This window comes from Patiria miniata, unplaced genomic scaffold, assembly GCF_015706575.1.
Source record: "Patiria miniata isolate m_02_andy unplaced genomic scaffold, ASM1570657v1 HiC_scaffold_14, whole genome shotgun sequence".
In the NCBI taxonomy this organism is placed as follows: domain Eukaryota; kingdom Metazoa; phylum Echinodermata; class Asteroidea; order Valvatida; family Asterinidae; genus Patiria; species Patiria miniata.
Window position 1 is genome coordinate 2,442,566 of NW_024037052.1, and position 7,459 is coordinate 2,450,024.

Below are 7,459 nucleotides of genomic sequence, written 5' to 3' on the forward strand. Positions count from 1 at the left end.
ATTACGGTAGATACAATCTGTACCGTCAATTCTAAATATTGCATGGATGCTTTTCTTTCAGTGTACTGGCTTTGGGTGATTTTGAATGATTTCATAATGATTGGCTGGACACCATTACCTCAGACAAGGCTTAATGTACTCAGATTGTGCCAGTGGTTTATCACAGTGTTTGCTGCACAACACCATCATTCAATTTTTGTCTTCTACTCACCAATGTTTCATATTCTTGAAGCTTCTGTGATAGTGTCTGGATAGCAACTGATAATGCAGTCTGGGGAAAAACCAACAAGTATGAAACTAAAACAACTACATGTATCGTTTCCTTCCTAATTACTCTACCATATGCTTCTGATCAGCCTTGACATTTTTGCCTGATGATGTTTTTATGTATTTAGATCAAAATCCACCCCCCAATTTTGGTGGAGTTTGGGGAACTTGGTCCAGGAGGCCTGATGTGACTAAATATTGATGGAGTATGATGGACTTGGGCCTAATAGCCTGAAGCAGTGCTGGGGGTATCCGATTGATTCTGCCTGGCTTCCTGTACTGCTATTGTGATAAAAGCCATGTGTAGCAAGTCCACGATGTCAAGTGCATCAGTGGTGGATTCTGTTATGTCATGTACACTTTGTATTGGAAGCACAGTGATGGATGGATTTTGATGGACATGGTCCAGTTCCTAATAAAAGATGCCAGGGAGTTAGGGTTAAAGCTATAGTCCATCATTTGCAGCTATCCAGAAAGTAACTGACGTAATTATTGTTGGAAACATACTTGGTTGAAAGATAGTAAGGGGACTAAACTCCCTGTGAAATTATCCTTTCTGGCAAGCTGTCATTTTGAAGTAATCAACGAAAGAAGGCCTTTCCAACGGTGTGTCTTAAGACGCACTGTTGGAAATTTCCGTTAGTAGTTTTGTTTTTTTATTCAGCAAAGCGTGCGCAAGCATTGGCACGACACACACGTGCGCGGTTGCTATAATTCGTCGGATTAGTGCGCGACATCGCGTAGCTGCAATCAGCTCAGTGAGAACGTGTCTCGGATGCTGAATTCAGGCCCAATTCAAAACATGATTCAGCAACTTTTGATTTGAAATTGAGATCCTAGAATGTTGTTTTTCTTGGAGTACAAGCTGAAGCTGAGCTGAAACTTCATCAGGTTAATTGTCCAGCACCCTTCTTTAGATTTTGAGCACTTTTGTTGACTTCAAACGAACAAAATGCACAAATTACAAATGATAGACTATACCTTCTAGATCTTAAATTACAGTTTCTATCAAATGTCATGCACTGTTTTCCAAAAAGATGTACATGTACGTAATCCTTTTCACTGCACTTAAAAACATAAGTTATTTTCTTCCTACTTATTTTCTTCAACGCAACTTACTAGTAAGTAAGAAAGCTGAAATTTGAAGACTAAGTGGTTGGGAGATTTGCTACATTACCTCACAGTCTACCACCCTCCTGCAAGCAGCCAGCAAACCATTCACATAACCAGTAAAAAGGCTGGTGTCTTCTTCAAAAAGTCCAAGCATGGACCTTGCCTAAATATTGAAAAAAAAAAAAATTGATACAACCAAAAATATTACACTTCCAAAAAACAAAAAATGATGGTGACCAGTCCTCGTGCACTCACACGGTCCAAACATTTTAACAAAGAGGCAATTTAAAATAACATTTTGTTTATAATTTTGTCAATTTTGTGAAGTAATGGGCCCCGTTCCTATATAACGAGAACACCACCCTTCTTTAGTGGACTCATTTAAACACCTTAGTGATGTTTAGACCATGGTCCCAACTTAAGCTAGGACTGTCCCAACTTGTTCCATGCTTGGTATTCAAAGGTAGCGCCATGACTATGCTCAGGAATGTCAGAAATGTCAGGAAAAAAGTCAATGAATCTAAATTATTTTCAAAGTGTTTAAATAGCTGTACTGTGAACCAGTCCCGCATTTTTTCTGTTCTTAAGCCAGCACATTACATAGTGGGTTCAATTTCCATCTGGTGCGTTGTTGTGGAAAGCAGTAACCTTTCCACGACAACGCACCAGACAAAAATTGAACCCACTAGCGGCGCCTGAAAGCGGTGTGGTACCCACATATATCACGCACACAGATTGTTCCATTGTCATCACGTGATGCATGCATTTGCATAATTAACCACACAAAATAGACGACAGCCATTGAAACTGGACGTTTTTTATGGACAAGCCCCAGAAATCATCAACATTTTTCATATTTTAGTTGTTTTTGGTCTATTTCAAGTTGATCAGTAGCTTCATGAATGACTGTTGAATGGTATGAGGTACCCTATGTTACGGGATCTGGGATGGGATAATAGAGGTGAAAAAAGAACAATTTGGGGAGGCCATTTTTGAGGGGTCACTTAAGATTTAACTTTTACACCGTAGTGTAGCCCCATAAATGTGGCCTATTTACTGGACTACCTCTGTAAATAAAGGCCACACTAGCAGATTTACTCAACACGTTATGCCAAAAAAAAAAGTCTCCGGTTTCTGGTATGCGCGCGCGTCGCCGTAGCCATGCGCGTCGGCAAAGTGAAAAGGTTTTTTTTTCAATGAAAGATGATGTCTCAAAACCGCCAAACTCACTGGTTTGACTGGAATCCTGCTGCGGCACAATTTTGCTTCATCGACGGCAAATTTCGTCGAAATGACACATCCTGAACACGCGGGAAGGCAAATTTAGCTTTCTATGTGAGTACTCAACATATGTGCGAAATTATGTATGGCGGATCAATTTCGCCATGTTCGAAATGCCACAACAGCGTGGCGTTGTATACAACGCCACGTTCACGGGTCTAGGCTTGCCTTGAGCATGATCGAGTAAAAAAGGCTATGTACATGTATTGTACTTGTAGTTGTACTGTCTGTAGAAAGTTCGATAAATCAAAGAGAAAGAATGCCTTCAGAGAAGCAGACGGGTGTACATGTACATTGTGTAAGTCAATTATGGTGCATGTGGGTTTTTCTTGCTGCATGTAGGTTTTTTGGTCTACATCATGCACCAGTGCATGCCACTTTTTTTTTGTAAATCGAGCCCTGGCACAGGGTGACAAGTGATGGCCAGATATGGGAATCTTTCCGTTTTTGCTTAGGAATTCCTTGGATATTTAACGAGCACTCACGATCGCGAGGGAAACTCTCGGAATTGAACGGGAAATTTCACTTTTTATCCGAATTGTAAGTAAACTTCAGAACAACTATCCTACTCATCGATGCCTACTTGTACCTCAGGTGGCATATCTAGTAATTTGTAGGCCATTTTGAGAGTGAAATCTGATGTTTTTGTTGGGCAATGTTGGGTTTTGGGTCAAAGACAAAACTGTGTCGACCGACTGATGTGGTTTAGCTTGGACCTTACTATCGCCAGACCATGTCCGAATGTTAAAAAGGTGATAAGTTGGGTCCAAGTTACTCGGACTAGGCCAGATTTTACGTCAAATTTCGTTCAAATGCAACGATGCATAACGAGTGCTCATCACACGGTAAAATAATGTTCAGTTTGTGTCATGAAGGGACGATTTTGCAAGGTTTGAAATGATACCAGCCAGGGCGTGGCGTAGTTTACAAGCCACGTTCATGGGTGACATTAGTAATTGACCTATCACGGTAGAAACACGTTAGAATCCCGTCAACGCAGCTGGTGAAATATTGTATACTTCAGTACAACCATCTTAATTATTGATGTCTACTTGTACCTCAGGTGGCGTGTCTAGTAATTTGGAGGCTGTTTTGAAGGCGAAATCTGATGTTTTTGTTGGGCAATGTTGGGTTTTGGGGTCAATGACAGAATTGTGTTGCTCGGCATATATACTGATTAGCTTGGACCCCACTATCGCCAGACCCGTGAACGTGGCGTTGTATACAACACCACGCTGTTGTGTCATTTTGAACCTGGCAAAATTGATCCGCCATGCATAATTTCGTATGGATGTTTAGTACTCGCCTAGAAATCCAAATTTGCCTTCCCGCGTGTTCAGGATGTGTCATTTCGATGAAATTTGCCGTCAATGAAGACCCATACGAACGTGTAGAAATTAGATTTTAACGTTAACTGGACAAGTACCCAGGGTCACTTGCGTGCCAAATTATTGGAGCCCTCCGAGCTACCCGTCTGCTTCATGTGGCGCATACGATAGGCGGCGTCAGATTGACCAATCATGAGCAATGTTCAGTTTTTGTTTTGAACCAATTTCGCTTGGTTCGAAATTGCACAAAATTGTACAACGTGGCTTGTAAACTACGTCACGTTCACGGGTCTACACTATCGCCAGACCATGTCCGAATGTTAAAAAGGCGATAAGTTGGGTCCAAGTTACTCCGTACAGTCGTTTTCCTAGTTCCGGATTTTTCCTAGTTCCGGGTAGCTTCAAATAAAACCTACCTTTTTTGGATTAGTCTCCAATGTTTTTTTTTCTGACGAAGTGCATTTTGAAAAGGAAAATGTAAGCTTCTTGATACATGAAGATCTTTTCGATAAAATCTCAAGATAAGTTGTAGAGTCTCTAATTTTTGAAAATTTGCCAACAAATGACCGTATGCATTTGACTAGTTCCGGATAGCGCATGTACTTATTCGTCCCTTACATGCCTTACGACCCAACTACATGCGCATTAATGGATTTTGTGTGACGTATTCTATGTGCTGTGTCAAATGTTTTCGGTCCGTCATGCCATTGCACTGCAGACAAACATTTCAAAATCATTTACGTTTTTCTCCTTGTTAAATTTGGTGGAATTCTCTTGAATGAACTATTTTGGGAAAATGAAGTAATACTTTATCAGAAAATATGCTTGCTTGGTAAGTTCTGGCTGAAAAAAATGTGATTTTCTCGCGTGATTCTTTTTTGGCGCGAAGCAAGTTTTGATCGATTTGGAACTGATTGAACCGATCCGGAACTAGGAAAAGAAAAGTGACATCGGTACTTTTGATGTCGTAAAAGTCAAAATAAAAAGAGCCTAAATTTGGAAAATTATTATAAAGTATCTCCATCACTCAATGTAAACTATTAAACCAATAAATGTCACTTGAATTCGTGGAGCTGTCAATCATGCACACACGATTATTCCCGACGCTCACGTCTATATTGATTCATCAGGAATAGTCAGAATCTTTTGGTCTGAGAACCAGACTACGGCGTGCCTCGTGCACGCATGATTGACAGGTGAACGATCCCTGCATATTGGTTCGTATCCCATTGTTCAGTTGGACCGACAAGTTGCCAAGAAGGCTCCAGAAAATATCGTAAATTACGCAGCAGCTGGGCAACTGACACTGGAAGCAGGTTCAAATTTTGTTATTAAGAGGGTGAGTGTATTTTTAAGGCAGTGTATATTTTGCCGGAGACGGCAAACCTTTAGTAAACGTTAGTTTGCCGGATATGCACTGAACATGCGCAGTTACTGTTTTTTTTTACTTAAACATTTTCCGGTGAAAAGTTTTAGTCTGGCTCCATGCCAAAATTCGTTGTTACCTCGTATTCACAAGATGGGATTCAGACCATTTTATAATTTCGGACTTTATTTCCCTTTTAAAAAAAATCCTCCAGAGCCACAAATCTGAAAAAGAAAATGTAATACTCTGCAAAAAATGTTTGAGACATGTTAAAATAATAAAAGAAGAATATTCTTATTTATTTGGGGATGAGAAAAAAAAATTTAAAATGTGGTGCGGTCGGAATCGAACGCGAGTCATCCCACTTACTAGAGCCTTTGCTTAACCATTACACCAAACGTGCTACACAACTTTTGGTGGGAATTTAATACATCTTATAATTCAGCCCTATTTTAAAGAGTACAGCTAGCGCCCTCTGTTGATATGGATTGCCGCCGGCAAACCTTTAGTAATCGTTAGTTTGCCGTCATTACCTCCGGCAAAATATCCACTACCTATTTTTAAAGCATAAATGAACTGGGTCTGAAGTCGCAATGTGGAAATCACTTTGAAAACTTCGCCGAGTAGGTTCAAAGATGGCGGCTGTGTGGCCTATGTTTACGGAGGCAGTCCACTAAACTGGCCACATTTGCATTTGGGGCTAACTCGGACTAGCATGACTAGATTGACTCTTGATAGCCCCACTAGTGTGGCCGTCGGTATGCTGCGCTGAACCTTTGGCCACACACCGTGGTACCGCGCGCTACTGAGGACGAAGTTTTTCATAAAATTCAGGGCAGTTTCTTACATTTTCAGTTTCTTACTTTCTTATGGTTGTATTCTATGATGTCTCCTATCACTTCTGGGATGCTTAGCATGTGCTTAGATCTAATGATGTTCCATTTTCCGAGATATTCTTCAATCTTTCTGGAGCCCATAATGCACTCGTGAAACGTCTGGTGGTGGCAGCCATTTTGAATGTGACAAGAGATGACCTCAAGCTGTGACGTCGCGTTTATGCAAATTGCTTGTCGAGCGCGCGAGGGCGCGAGTTGCAAATGCGACGGCTGTTTCCTGTGCCGTAGATCCTGAATAGAGATCGGTGCACGTGGCCCCCTGACGATAAATGCATGGTACAGGAAACAGCCGTCGCATTTGCAACTCGCGCCCTCGCGCGCTCGACAAGCAATTTGCATACACGCGACGTCACAGCTTGAGGTCATCTCTTGTCCCATTCAAAATGGCTGCCATCACCAGACGTTTCACGAGTGCATATGGACTCCAGAAAGATTGAAGAATATCTCGGAAAATGGAACATCATTAGACCTAAGCACATGCTAAGCATCCCAGAAGTGATAGGAGACATCATAGAATACAACCATAAGAAAGTAAGAAACTGAAAATGTAAGAAACTGCCCTGAATTTTATGAAAAACTTCGTCCTCAGTAGCGCGCGGTACCACGGTGTGTGGCCAAAGGTTCAGCGCAGCATACCGACGGCCACACTAGTGGGGCTAGACTCTTGACTGCCATGCCCATGCCAAGCAAGTTATATTTTATCGAACGAACCTGTGGCGAATTTTCTTTTGCATCTTGAAGCCGGAGAAAGTCAATTCCAGGCATTCTGACAATGTAGGAATTCCCTTACACAGTACAACTGCAAGAATCCGTCAACCCGTCAGTCACCACATTCCGTACAGACAGTTCACCTCGAAAACAAACTTCCCAACCCACTTTCTCAAGGTCAGTCTACTCCCGCGGTGTATATTTATGTGGGTCACGTCAGTGTCTGGTCTGACCACCAACGAATTATCATATAACAGTACATGTTGGGACATCATACCAGTGAAGGTAGTGTTTAGCTTCTGTGATCAGACTAACAATGGAGGGCGCAATTTAATCAATTGAGCTAGGAGACTGTGTTTTGCTAACTTAAAGGGGCATCTACCAAATAAATTAAAGGTTATTGCTAATTTTTGTTTTCTTAACATTTTGGTCCATGGTGTGAAATCTTTTGGTGAACACCTCAATCCGATGGCCACTTTCAACACGTGCCCCATTACATT

General features: G+C 41.4%; 1 long non-coding RNA gene across 1 annotated transcript; it reads right to left on the reverse strand.

The window, feature by feature from the left end:
* Positions 1–211: 211 nt before the first annotated feature.
* On the reverse strand, positions 212–7,204 carry LOC119721876. Its single transcript, XR_005270330.1, has 3 exons — positions 6,963–7,204; positions 1,445–1,543; positions 212–271 (listed from the first exon to the last, which is right to left on the reverse strand). It is a non-coding gene; the product is annotated as an uncharacterized LOC119721876 (long non-coding RNA).
* Positions 7,205–7,459: the final 255 nt, after the last annotated feature.